Source organism: Neomonachus schauinslandi, chromosome X (genome assembly GCF_002201575.2).
Source record: "Neomonachus schauinslandi chromosome X, ASM220157v2, whole genome shotgun sequence".
Lineage (NCBI taxonomy): Eukaryota > Metazoa > Chordata > Mammalia > Carnivora > Phocidae > Neomonachus > Neomonachus schauinslandi.
In genome coordinates, this window is record NC_058419.1 from 61,352,803 (window position 1) to 61,368,247 (window position 15,445).

The following is a 15,445-nucleotide window of genomic DNA, read 5'->3' on the forward strand; positions in this document are numbered from 1 at the left end:
GGGGTGCATATGGCCCTTCTTTTCCCTACATCTGTGTCTTTGGGGTCAATACCCAGTAGTGCAATTGATGGGTCATAGGGTAGCTCTACTTTTAATTTTTTGAGGAACCTCCACACTGTTTTCCAAAGTGGCTGTACCAATTTGCATTCCCACCAACAGTGTAAGAGGGTTCCCCTTTCTCCACAACCTCTCCAACATTTGTTGTTTCTTTCCCTGTCCATTTTTGCCATTCCAACTGGTGTAAGGTGGTATCTCAATGTGGTTTTGACTTGAATTTCCCTGATGGCTAATGATGATGAACATTTTTCATGTGTCTGTTAGCCTTTTGTATATCTTCTTCAGAGAAGTGTTTTTTCATATCTTCTGCATTTTTTTACTTGATTATTTGTTTTTTGGGTGCTGAGTTTGAGAAGTTCTTTATACATCTTGGATACCAGCCCTTTATCTGTGGTGTCATTTGCAAATATCTTCTCCCATTCTGTGGGTTGCCTCTTTGTTTTGTTGACTGTTTCCTTTGCCGTGCAGAAGCGTTTTATCTTGATGAAGTCCCAAAAGTTCATTTTTGCTTTTGTTTCACTAGCTTTTGGAGATGTATCTTGAAAGAAGTTGCTGTGGCCGATGTCAAAGAGGTTACTGCCTATGTTCTCCTCTAGGATTTTGATGGATTCCTGCCTCACATTGAGGTCTTTCATCCATTATGAGTTTATCTTTGTGTATGGTGTTAGAGAAGGGTTGATTTTCATTCTTCTGTATATAGCTGTGCAATTTTCCCAGCACCATTTATTGAAGAGACTGTCTTTTTTCCATTGCATGTTTTTTCCTGCTTTGTCAAAGATTATTGGACCATAGAGTTGAGGGTCCATATCTGGGTTCTCTATTCTGTTCCATTGGTCTGTATGTCTGTTTTTGTGCCAGTACCATGCTGTCTTGGTGATCACTGCTTTGTAATATAGCTTGAAATCGGGCAATGTGATGCCCCCAGCTTTGTTTTTCTTTTTCAACATTTCCTTGGTGATTCGTGGTCTTTTCTGATTCCATACAAATTTTAGGATTGTTTGTTCCAGCACTTTGAAAACTGTCATTGGAATTTTGATCGGGATGGCATTGAAGGTATAGATTGCTCTGGGTAGCATAGACATTTTAACAATGTTTATTCTTCCAATCCATGAGCATGGAAGGTTTTCCCATCTTTTTGTGTCTTCTTCAATTCCATTCATGAGTGTTCTGTAGTTCCTAGAGTATAGATCCTTTACCTCTTTGGATAGGTTTATTCCGAGGCATCTTATGGTTTTTGGTGCTATTGTAAATGGAATCGTTTTTCTAATTTCTCTTTCTACAGTTGTGTTGTTAGTGTATAAGAAAGCAACTGATTTCTGTACATTGATTTTGTATCCTGCCACATTACTGAATTGCTGGATGAGTTCTAGTAATTTGGGGGTGGAGTCTTTTGGGTTTTCCACATAAAGTATCATGTCATCTGCGAAAAGAGAGAGTTTGACTTCTTCTTTGCCAATTTGAACACCTTTTATTTCTTTTTGTTGTCTGGTTGCTGTTGCTAAGACTTCTAGTACTATGTTGAAGAATACTGGCAAGAGTGGGCATCCTTGTCGTGTTCCTGATCTTAAGGGAAAGGCGCTCAGCTTTTCCCCATTGAGGATGATATTCGCTGTAGGTTTTTCATAGATGGATTTTATGAACTTGAGGAATGTTCCCTGTATCCCTATTCTCTGAAGAGTTTTAATCAGGAAAGGATGTTGTATTTTGTCAAATGCTTTTTCTGTATCAATTGAGAGGACCATATGTTTCTTCTCCCTCCTCTTATTAATGTGTTCTATTACATTGATTGATTTGCAAATGTTGAACCACCCTTGCATCCCGGGGATAAATCCCACTTTGTCGTGGTGGATGATCCTTTTAATGTATTGTTGGATCCTATTCGCTAGGATTTTGTTGAGGATTTTGGAATCCGTATTCATCAGGGATATCAGTCTGGAATTCTTTTTGATGGGGCCTTTGCCTGGTTTGGGGATTAAGGTAATGCTGGCCTCATAGAATGAGTTTGGAACTTTCCCTTCTGTTTCTATTTTTTGAAAAAGCTTCAGGAGAATAGGTATAATTGCTTCTTCGAGTGTTTGGTAGAATTCCCCAGGGAATCCATCAGGCCCTGGACTCTTGTTTTTTGGGAGGTTTTTGATCACTGCTTCAATCTCGTTACTGGTTATTGGCCTATTCAGGTTGTCAATGTCTTCCTCTTTCAGTCTTGGCAGCTTATAGGTTTCCAGGAAAGCCTCCATTTCACCCAGATTGCTCAGTTTATTGGCATATAGTTGTTGATAATAATTTCTAAGAATTGTTTCTATTTCCTTCGTGTTAGTCATGATCTCACCCCTTTCATTCATAATTTTATTAATTTGGGTCCTTTCTCTTTTCTTTTGGATAAGTCTGGCCAGTGGTTTATCGATCTTATTCTTTCAAAGAACCAACTTCTAGTTTCATTGATCTGATCTACTGTGCTTCTGGTTTCTAATTCATTGATCTCTGCTCTAATCTTAATTATTTCTCTTCTAATGCATGGCTTAGGCATCGTTTGCTGCTTTTTCTCTAGTTCTTTAAGATGTAGAGTTAGTTGGTGAATTTGGGATTTTTCTATTTTTTCTGAGTGAGGCTTGGATGGCTATGTATTTCCCCCTTAGGACCGCCTTTGCAGTATCCCATAGGTTTTGGACCGATGTGTTTTTGTTCTCTTTGATTTCCATGATTTTTTTAAGTCCTTCTTTGATTTCCTGGTTGACCCAAACATTCTAGAGCAGAATGGTCTTTAGCTTCCAGGTGTTTGAATTTCTGCCAAATTTTTTCTTGTGATTGAGTTCCAGTTTTAAAGCATTGTGGTCTGAGAATATGCAGGGAATAATCTCAATATTCTGGTATCGGTTGAGACGTGATTTGTGACCTAGTATGTGGTCTATTCTGGAGAGAGTTCCGTGTGCGCTCGAGAAGAATGAGTAGTCTCTTGTTTTAGGGTAGAATGTTCTGTATATATCTATAAGGTCCATCTGGTCCAGTGTATCATTCAAAGCTGTTGTTTCCTTGTAGATTTTCTGATCTGTCCATTGTTGAGAGTGGAGTATTGAGGTCTCCTACAATTAATGTACTGTTATCAACATGACTCTTTATTTTGGTTAACAGTTGGCTTATGTAGATGGTTGCTCCCATGCTGGTGGCATAGATATTTACAATTGTTAGATCTTCTTGTTGGAAAGACCCTTTAAGAATGATATAGTATTCTGCTGTGTTTCTAACTACAGACTTTAGTTTAAAATCTATTTTTTCTGATATAAGAATTGCTACCCCGGCTTTCTTTTGAGGTCTGCTGGCATGGAAGATGGATCTCTATTCCTTCACTTTCAGTCTGGATGTATCTTTAGGTTCAAAATGATTCTCTTGTAGACAGCATATGGATGGGTCCTGTCTTTTTATCCAATCTGCAACCCTGTGCCGTTTTATGGGAGCATTCAGGCCATTCACGATGAGAGTGATTATTGAAAGATACGAATTAATTGTCATCATGTTGCCTGTGAAGACGTTGTTTTTATAGATTGTCCCTGTAAATTTCTGTTCTATATCACTCTTACGGTCTTTACCCTTTTATATGGCCCCCTCTTAGTATTTCTTGCAGGGCGGGCTTAGTGGTCACATATTCTTTCAGTTTCTTTCAGTCTTGGAAGCTCTGCATCTCTCCATCCATTCTAAATGACAGCCTTGCTGGATAAAGTATTCTTGGCTGCATATTCTTCTCTTTTAGTACCCTGAATATGTCTTGCCAGGCCTTTCTGGCTTGCCAGGTCTCTGTGGATAGGTCTGACGTTATTCTGATGTTCCTCCCTCTGTATATAAGGAATCTCTTCCCCCTAACTGCCCTTAAGATGGTTTCCTTGGTTCTAAGATTTGCGAGTTTTACTATTACATGCCAGGGTGTTGGCCTGTTTTCCTTGATCTTGGGAGGGGTCCTCTATGCCTCTAGGACACAAATGTTTGTTTCATTCAAACATGAGAAGTTCTCATGTTACGATTAGAGAAGTTCCAGATTAGGGAAGTTCTCAGTTACAATTTGCTCAAATAAATCTTCTAGTCCTCTCTTTCTCTCCACTCCCTCCAGGATTCCAATAATGCTGACATTGGAACACTTCATGGTGTTACTTATTTCTCTGATTCTATTTTCATGGATTCTGAGTTGTTTTTCCCTGGCCTCTTCTTTTCCCTTTTTATATATTAAATTGTCTTCCAGGTCACTTTTTCATTCTTCTGTCTGTTAGATTATCTAGCTGTTAGATTATCTAGATTAGATTGGATCTCATCGATAGCATTTTTAAGGTCTGCCAATTCAGCTTTCATTTCTGCCCTTAGAGACTCTATGTTGCCATTAATTAATTTCTCCATTTTAGCTATTGTCTTCACAATTGCTAGCCTGAATTCCATCTCCGACATCTTGGTTATATCTGCATCCATTTGTAGATCTGCTGCATAAGTCATAATCTCTGAGTTTTCTATTTTGGGGGCTCCTCCTCCTAGTCATTCTGTTGATGGGTGGTTGAGGGAATGTATAGAGTCCAAATTATTGACCAGAACCCAAGCAAGATGCACCTGTTTTCTAGGGACCTTAGGGTTGCTGGCCTCTTATTTTCCCAGCCTGTCTTCTGGGGGAGGGGTCTGCCGTGCTGTTCCTCAGGCAAGTATTTGGGCAAAGTTGCCCTGCCCCCCTGTGGTGGGGGATGGGCTCAGTGGGAACCAGTTTTGGGGGGCTTTTGTTTTCTGGCAGCTTTCCCTGGCGGCTTTCCATGTCTCTTCCGAGAGTCAGAGCAGAAGAGACTGTTTCCAACTCTCTGCCTCAGAGCAGAGAGATTGTAGTCTGTTCTTCATTGAGCTCTCCAGGCCACACTATCTCCGTTTCTGTCTGTGCTGCTATAAAGTGCAGCGTCCTGGGTTGTGTACCCCTCTGCAGTGCTCCCAGTCCTGCCTCCAGGTCGGGGCATGTCTCTGCCCTTTGTGCTTCTATAACTGTCAGCTGCTCTCATTTCACACACGCGACCCCGGCCCTCCGGGTTTCCATTCCAGGGGCTGCCCTAATGTCCTTTCCCCGCCACTACTGGTCTGTGATTCTGTGCCCCATCCCCAGTGCGCTTAGCTGTCTCTCACCTGTGGTGTAGGAGCCCCACGGCCAGGCTCCCTTCCACTGCCATTTATCCTCCAATATCTGCCCATGGAATCATGGCTCCCTGCTTCATACCTCCAAATCAACCACCCATGATATTTTGTTTGTCGTGATCCAGATCTATTTTCTTACATCTCAGGCTGATTTCATGGGTACTCAGAGTGGTCTGGTAGATATCCAGCTCAATTTTGGAGACCAGTTGGAATAGGGTCCCCTACTCCTCTGCCATCTTTTCTCTTCATGCTAACTTTTAAGGTGAAGAAATGAGAAGCATAAATACAGATTTTGGAGTTACTAGGACTAAGGAAACTGCTATTTCTCAGTTGTGTGTCCCTGGGCAAGTTATATAACTTCATTTTTTTCCATGAAAAATATGGAGATAATAATACCTATTGCAATAATTAGGGTTCTCAGAGAAACAGTACCAATAATACCAACAATACACACACACACACACACACATATATATATATGCATCTCTTATTGGTGTATATATATATATATAGAGAGAGAGAGAGAGATAGAGAGAGAATTGGTTTAAGTGATAGTGCAGGTTGGCAAGTCTGAAGTTTGCAGAGCAAGTTAGCAGGCTGGAAATTCCAGTAACAATTGATTTTGCAGTCTTGAGTCCTGAGGCACTCTGGAGGCAGAATTCCTTCTTCCTCAAGGGACCTAGGTCTTTTTCTCTTAAGGCCTTTACTGATTGGATGAGGTCTCCCCACATTATGGAGAGTGTTCTGCTTTACTCAAAGTCTACTGAATTAAATGTTAATCATATCTAAAAAATACCACCACGAGAATATCTAAACTGGTTCTTGGACAAACATCTAGGCATTAGAACCTAGCCAAGCTGACACATAAATTTAACCATTACACCTACTTCTCACGGCTGTTGTGAAGATTAACTGAAATTATGTGGGCAGAGGACCTGCAGAGTGCTGAGAGTATGTGCACAGCCTCCACCATGCCTAGTCACAATCTAATAATTGAGATTTGAATGAAGAAAAAGAGTGAAGAAGGAAAAGGTGCTCTATATGCTCTGGAGTTATTTTTGCTTTACCTAAAAGTGGGGGAATGGAAGTAAAGTTACTAAAAAAGGTGCTCATTACTGTCTCTCTGCTTCTTCCCCTACATTAACCCAGTACTAGTGCAAATTAATTATTCCAATGGTAATGTAAATTAATAACTCAAGGTCTTTAAGAATCTCAGTCAGTTAAATGGTTTGACCAATTTCTGAAATTGAGGCCTTTTCTTAATCCTTGCATTTTTAATTTGGGTCATTAGGTTAACCTTCCCAAAATGTGGACATTTTAAGAAACCTGGGAGGATCACCTACTTTTAAGGTTATGCTATTTTGAAGAAGTTTTGGGTAAATCTATTTTTTCCCATAAATACCATAGTATGATAGGTTGGAAGAATTAAAGGCTTTGTCCTTAGGGCATACAGCTATACTGGAATGAGAAATGTCACCAGATGGTAACTTAATTCCTTAGGAAGAGATTAAGAGAACCAAAATGGTAAATAAGTTAATATGCACATAAAAGTCCTCTATATTTGTGCTGTTCTCCTTTCTCAGACTCTTTTAAAGACATAAGATTAAATAAAGTAATAATTAAAACAATATATTGGTGAATTTGTATATTATAAAATATACAATAAAATATAGTAAAATAAGCATAATAATAACAGCACAAAAGGGGAAGAGAGAATAGAATTATATAGGAGTAAATTTTCTATATCTCACTGGAATTAGGTCAGTATGAATCTGAGGGTGATTTTGACTAAAATGCATATTGTGGGCTCTAGACAAACATTAAAAAGTGAAAATATATTTCAGAAATTATCAAAGAAATTAAAAGATTATAAGAAAATAATTCAAAAGAAGGCAACATGAAAGGAAGAGAGGAACAAAAAAGACATGAGGCATAGAAAACAAAAAGCAAGATGACAGATGTCAATCCATCTAAGTCAGTAATAACACATGCAAATGGATTACAAAATCTGATCTAAAAGTAGAGTATATCATATTGGATTAAAAAAGTAAGTTCTAACATTAAATTGCCTGTGGGGTACACACTTTGGATGCAAAGACAATAACTGGGTGAAACGAAAAGATAAGCAAAAGATATAGTATGAAAACAACCACCAAAAGAGAGATAAATTGATAATACTAATATACAAAATAGAACTTCAAACAACAAAAATGTCATTAGAGAAAAAGAGAGACATTTTATAATGATTTAAAAAATCAATCCATGAAGAAAATAAAACAATTCTAAAACTACATACACCTAATAAAAGATCTCTAAAATAAAGAAAGCAAAAACTTGCAGAGTTGAAGTGAAAAGTAGCCAACTGAGCAAAAATAGTTGGAGAGCTTAAATACCCTGCTTTCAATAATGGATAGAATAATTAGGCAGAAAATCAACAAAGAAATTAAAGAAAAATATAAACCAATAAGTCCTAATAATCATCTTTAGAATACCCCAGTGAACAACATTAGAATACTTGCCCTTCTAAAGTATACATAAAATATTCTCCAGAGATCATATGTTAGGCAATAAAACAAGGCTTAATAAATTTAAAAGGATTGGAATATATGAAGTATGTTATCTAAACACAATAAACTTAAATTAGAAATTAATAACAGGAGGAAATTTGGGAAACTCACAAAAGGTAGAAATTAACAGCAACAACAACAACACTCCTAAGTAACCAATGAGTCAAAGAAGAAATCACCAAAAAATTAGAAAATACCCTGATACACTTACTTGGTAAAAGAGATACCATAATCAAGAAAATGCCTTGATATAAGTTAAAACAAAATCATAACATCCCAAAACTTATGGGATACAGCTAAAGAAATCCTTAGAGGAAAATTTATAACTAATATTTTAAAATAAGAAATATCTCAAATCAATACATTAACCTTCAGCTTTAAAAAGCTAAAATAAGATAAGCAAGCTAAACTCAAGAAAGCTGAAGATTAGTGTAGGAATTAGTAAAAAGGGAATAAAAAATAAAGTAAAAAAGAAATCCACAAAAGTTGGTTCCTTGAACGATCAACAAAATTTACAATTATTTAGCTAGACTGACCAACAACAAAGAGCATGGTCTCAGGAAAGAAAAAAAAGGACATCACTATCAACTACACAGAAATAAATAAGATTATATGAGAACAGAATGAACAACTGTATTTCAACAAATAAGGTAATAGATAAAAATGGACAATTTCCTAGAAATTAAAAAAATATATATATAACTAAGAAGTAGAATATCAGAACAGATTTGTAACAAGTGAAGATATTTAATTAATAATACAAAGAATGTCCATATAAAAAGGCCTTGGATCAGGTGGTTTTACTGGTAATTTCTGCAAAACATTTAAAGAAAAATTAGCACCAATCCTTGCAAAAAAAATTGAAGAGGAAGATGAACTTCACAATTCATGACTTCACTATGAAGCCAGTATTACTGTGATACTGAAAGTAGACAAAGTCATCACAAGGAAAAAAAATGGCAGAACAATATTCCTTATGAATATAGATGCAACATGGCTCAAAAAACACTAGCAAACCAAATCCAGAAATATCTAAAAGAGATTATGCACCATGGACAAGAGGACTTATCCCAGGAATTCAGTCAGTACAACATATTAAAATCAACTAATATCCAGAGCTAATATCACCCTCAGTGGGGGAAAAACAGAACTTTCCCTCTATGGTCAAGAACAAGACAAGGATTCTACTACCCAAAGCAATCTACACAATTAATGCAATCCCTATCAAATACCAATAGCATTTTTCACAGAGCTAGAACACACAATCCTAAAATTTGTATGGAAATACAAAAGACTCTGAATGGGAGTGCATACATAGCTCAGTTGTTTAGCAGCTGACTCTTGATTATGGTTCAGGTCATGGTCTCAGGATCATGGGATTAAGCCCTGCATCGGGCTCCTCACTCAGCAAGCAGTCTGCTGGAGAGTCTCTCTCTCTCCCTCTGCCTCTTCCCTCTGCTCTCTCTCTCAAATAAATAAACAAATCTTAAAAAAAGACTCTGAACAGTGAAAGCAACCATGAAAAAGAAATGCAAAACTGCAGGCATCACAATTCTGGATTTCAAGTTATATTACAAAGGTGTAGTGACCAAGACAGTATAGTACTGGCACAAAATGGACACATAAATCAATAGAATAGAAAAACCAGAAATGAACCCACAAACATGTGGTCAATTAATCTTTGACAAAGCAGGAAAGAATATGCAATGGGAAGAAGACAGTCTTTTCAACAAATGGTGTTGGGAAAACTGGATAGCTACATGCAAATGAAGGAAACTTGACCACTTTCTTACATCATATGCAAAAGTAAATTCAAAATGGGTGAAAGACCTAAATGTGAGACAGGAAACCATCAAATGCTAGAGGAGAACACAGGCAGTAACCTCTTTGGCACTGGCCATCACAACTTCTTACTAGATATGTCTCTTGAGGCAAGGGAAAGAAAAGCAAAAAGAAGCTATTAGACTTCATAAAAAAAAGCTTCTGCACAATGAAGAAATAATCAACAAAACTGAAAGGCAATCTATGGAATGGGAGGAGATATTTGCAAATGACATATCTGATAAAGGGTTAATATCCAAAATTTATAAAGAACTTATCAAGCTCAACCCAAAAAATGAATGATCCAATTAAAAAATGGGTAGAAGACACGAATAGACATTTTTCCAAAGAAGACATACAAATAGCTAACAGACACATGAAAAGATGCCCAACATCACTCATCATCAGATATACAAATCAAAACTACAATGAGACATCACCTCATACCAGTCAGAATGGCTAAAATCAGCAACACAAGAAACAACAAGTGTTAGTGAGGATGTGTAGAAAGGGGAACCCTCTTACACTGGTGGTGGGAATGCAAACTGGTGGAGCCATTCTGGAAAACACTATGGATGTTCCTCAAAAAGTTAAAAGAATGATCCTATGACCAGCAACTGAACTAGTAGGTATTCACCCAAGGAATTAAAAAAATATGAATTCAAAGGGATGCATGCAACCCAATGTTTATAGCAGCATTATCTACAATAGCCAAATCGTGGAAACAACCCAAAGTCTATTGATAAATGAATGGATAAAGAAGATGTCATATATATATACACATGCAATATTACTTAGCCATCAAAAAGAATGAAATTTCACAATTTACAGTGACATGGTTGGAGCTACTAAGTATAACGCTGAGTGAAATAGTCAGACAAAGACAAATATCCACTCATATGTGGAATTTTGCCAACAAAACAAACGAGCAAAGGGAGAGAAAAGAGAGAGAGTCAAACCAAGAAACAGACTTTTAACTATAAAGAACAAATTGATGGTTACCAGAGGGGAGGTGAGTGGGGGGGTGGGTAGGTTAAATAGGTAATGGGGATTAAGAGGTGCACTTGTGATGAGCACCAGGTATTGTATGGAAGTGTGGAATCACTATATTTTACACCTGAAACAAATATTACACTATATGTTAACTAACTGGAATTTAAATAAATCAATTAATGTAATATAACATATTAATAAAAGGAAATTAACAAGTTAATAAAGGGAAAAACATTATTATCTCAATAAATACAGAAAAAGAATTTAACAAAATTCAAGACTCTTGCATAATAAATACACTACAAACTATAAATAGAAGGGAACTTACTCAACCTGATAAAGAGCTTCTCTGAAAAACCTGAAACACCTTACACATTGGCAAAGACTGAATGCTCTTCCTAAATCAAATTATAAATCATAGAAATACCATATGATTCCTATATATATAGCCAAGAGAGCTGAAAATAGGTGCTCAATTAAAACCACTGTACACAAATATTCTTAGCAGCATTAGGCATAATAGCCAAAAAGTGGAAACATTCTATCAACTGATTAATGGATATATATAGTTATATCCATACAATGGAATATTATTTGGCAATAAAAAAATGAAGTACTAATGCAAACAGCAACATGGATGAATCTCAAAAACGTGGTACTTGGATGAAGCCAGTCACAAAAGACCACAAATATTGTGATTCCATTTATATGAAATGTTCAAAATAATTAATCCATAGAGACAGGAAATAGATTAGTTGTTGCATAAAGTTGAGGGAGTGTGAGATGGGCAGTGACTGCTAATGGGTACAAAGTTTATTTGTTGGGTGATAAAATGTTGTAAACTTAAATTGTGGTGATAGTTGTGCAACTCTAAGAACACACTATAGACCATTTAATTGTACACTTTAAATGGGTGAATTTTATGGTATGTGAATTACAAATCAATGAAGATGTTTAAAGGCAATTATGCTCAAAAAATACTTATATTAATAGTATGGCTAATATTCAGGTAGGAATTCAAAATTTTGTTTCCTAAATAAGAGAGAGATAACTGATAATATTTAGGGACAGGGTGGAGGTGGTGGGGGCCAAAGACCAGAAGGCTCCAAGTAATCAAATGTGAAAGACTCTTAATCAGTTCTACTGGAATTCTTCAAAAGAAAAGAAATATTTATTTTACAGAGAAAAAAAATAGTTCAATGTCAACCTTTCTATATTTTCACCATCCATATCAGGACAACAAAATCCACGTGAACCTTCTTTTTTCCTTTTGCTGCATAAATGAAATATGTGAGATTAAACCTGACTCTACAAAATTCTCTGTATTTACACTTTCCTGAGCAAGTAAATAATAACCTGTTTTAAAATTCTGTTCCCATATAGGACCAGATAGACATTACAGATATATACAGAACATTCTATCCCAACAAAACAAAATAAACATTCTTTTCAAGTGCACATGGAACATTTTTTTCAGAATAGATCACATATTAGGCCATAAAACAAGCCTCAATAAATTTAAGAAAATTGAAATCATACCATGCATCTTTTCTGACCACAATTGTATGAAGCTAAAAGTAAATCACAAGAAAAAAAATTTAAAAACAAAGACAAGTAGAAACTAAACATTATACTAAACAACCAATGGGTCTATGAAGCAATCAAAGAATAAATAAAAAAAATACACAAAACAAATGAAAATGAAAGCACAATGGTCCAAAATCTGTGGGACCCAGCAAAAACAGTTCTAAGAGGGAAGTATATAGAAACACAGGTACCTCAAGAAACAAGAAAAACTCAAACAATGTGAACTTAAGCCTACAGGGGGAAAAAAATAAGAAGAACAAACAAAGCCCAAGGTGAATAGAAGAAAGGAAATAATACAGATCAAAGCAGAACTACATGTCAAAGAGAATAAAAAAAAAAAGAGAGAGAAAAAAAATCAATGAAACCAAGATCTGGTTCCTTTAAAAAATAAACAAAATTGAAAAACTCTTAGCCAGACTTACTAAGAAAAAAAGAGAAAGGACCCAAATAAATAAAATCCCAAAAGAGAGAAAAGAATAACAATTTACACAACAGAAATACGAATGATTATAAGAGAATACTATGAAAAGTTTTATGCCAACAAACTGGACAACCTATAAGAAATGAATAAATTGTTAGAAGCATCCAATCTTCCAAAACTGAACTAGGATAAAATAGAAAATCTGAACAGACTGATTACAAATAATGAAATTGAATTGGTAAATCAAAAACCTACCAAAAAATAAAAGTCCAGGACCACATGGATTCACAAATGAATTCTACCAGACATTTATTTTTTTTAAGTTCAATTAGCCAAAATATACTACATCATTAATCTCACATGTAGTGTTCAACAATTTTTCAGTTGTGTCTAACACCCCGTGCTCATCACATCACGTGCCCTCCTTAATGCCCATCAACCAATTCCCCCATACCCTCACCCACCTTCCCTCCAGCAATCCTCAGTTTGTTTTGTATAGTTAAGAGTCTCTCATGGTTTTTCTCCCTCTTTGATGACTTCCCATTCAGTTTTCCCTCCCTTCCCCTATGATCCTCTGTGCTGTTTCCTATATTCCACGTATGAGTAAAACCACATGATAATTGTCTTCATCTGAATGACTTATTTTGCTCAGCATAATACTCTCCAGTTCCATCCACATCGATAAAAATGGTAAATATTCATCTTTTCTGATGCCTAAGTAATATTCCATTTTATAAATATACCACATCTTCTTTATCCATTCATCTGTCCATGGACACCTTGGCTTTCCACAGTTTGTTATTGTGGACATTGCTGCTAAGAATATTGGGGTCCAGGTGCTCCCTCAGATCACTACTTTTGTATCTTTGGGGTAAATACCCAGTAATGCAATTGCTGGGTCATAGGGTAGCTCTATTTTCAATTTTTTTAGGAACTTCCATACTGTTTTCCAGTGTGGCTATAACAGCTTGCATTCCCACCAACAGTGTAAGAGGGATACACTTTCTCCCCATCCTCACTAACATTTATTGTTCTTGTCTTAATTTTAGCCATTCTGACTGGTGTGAGGTGCTATCTCATTGTGGTTTTTGGTTTGTATTTGCCTGATGGCTAGTAATGTTGAAATTTTTTCATGTGTCTGTTAGCCATTTGTATGTCTTCTTTGGAGAAGTGTCTATTCATGTCTTCTGACCATTTCTTGACTGGATTATTTGTTCTTTGGGTGTTTGATAAGTTTTTTTATTGATCTTGGACACTAACTCTTTATGTGATATGTCATTTGCAAATATCTTGTCCTATTATGTAGGCTGCCTTTTAGTTTCATTGATTGTTTCCTTCACTGTGCAGAAGCTTTTTATCTTGATGAAGTCCCAATTGTTCATTTTTACTTTTGTTTCCCTTGCCTTTAGAGACATGTCTAGTGAGAAGTTGCTATGGCTGATGCCAAAGAGGTTGCTGCCTGTGTTCTCCTCTAGATTTTGATGGATTCCTATCTCACATTTAGGTCATTTCTCCATTTTGAGTTTATCTTTGTGTATGATGTAAGAAAATTGTCCAGTTTCATTCTTCTACATGTGGCTGTCCAATTTTCCCAGCACAATTTATTGAAGACACTGTCCTTTTCCATTGGATGCTCTTTTCTGCTTTGTTGAAGTTTAGTTGACCATAGAGTTGAAGGTCCATTTCTATGTTCTCCATTCTCTTCCATTGATCCAGGCATCTGTTTTTGTGCCAGTACCATACTGTCTTGATGATTACACCTTTGTAATATACCTTGAAGTCTGGAATTGTGATGCCAGCAGATTTGGTTTTCTTTTTCAACATTCCTCTGGCAATTCAGAGTCTTTTGTGGTTCCATACAAATTTTAGGATTGTTTGTTCCAGCTCATGGAAAAATATCTAAGGTATTTTGATAGGGATTGAATTGAATGTGTAGGTTGCTCTGGGTAGCATAGACATTTTCACAATATTTATTCTTCCAATCCATGAGCATGGAATGTTTTTGCATTTTTTGTGTCTTCCTCAATTTCTTTCATAAGTGTTCCATAGTTTTTAGAGTACAGATCCTTTACCTTTTTGGTTAGGTTTATTCCTATGTATCTTATGAGTTTTGGTGTAATTGTAAATGGGATCGATTCCTTAATTTCTCTTTCTTCAATATCATTTGAGTGTATAGAAGCACAACTGATTTTGGTGCATTGATTTTATATCCTGCCACGTTGTTGAATTCCTGTATGAGTTCTAGCAATTTTTGGGTGGAGTCTTTTGGATTTGTCACATAAAGTATGTTATCTGTGAAGAGTGAGAGTTTGGCTTCTTCTTTGCCAAATTGAATGCATTTTATTTCTTTTTTTTGTTTGTTTATCTCATAGCTGAGGCTAGGACTTCTAGTACTATGTTAAACAACAGTGGTGAGAATGGGCATCCCTGTCTTGTTCCTGATCTTAAGGGAAAAGCTCTCAGTTTTTTTTCCCATTGAGAATGATATTCACTGTGGGCTTTTCATAGATGGCTTTTATGATATTGAGGTATGTTCCCTCTATCTCTAAACTGTGGAGAGTTTTAATCAAGAAACAATGCTATATTTTGTCAAACACGTTTTCTGCATCAATTGAGAGGATCATATGGTTCTTGTTCCTTTCTTTTTAATATGATGCATCACATTGATTGATTTGCAATATTGAATCACACTTGCAGCCCAGGAATAAATCTCACTTGGTCGTGGTGAATAATTCTTTCAATGTACTGTTGGATCCTATTGGCTAGTATCTTGGTGAGAATTTTGGCATCCATATTCATCAGAACTAGGGGTCTGTAATTCTCCTTGTTGATGAGGTCTTTCTCTGGTTTGGAA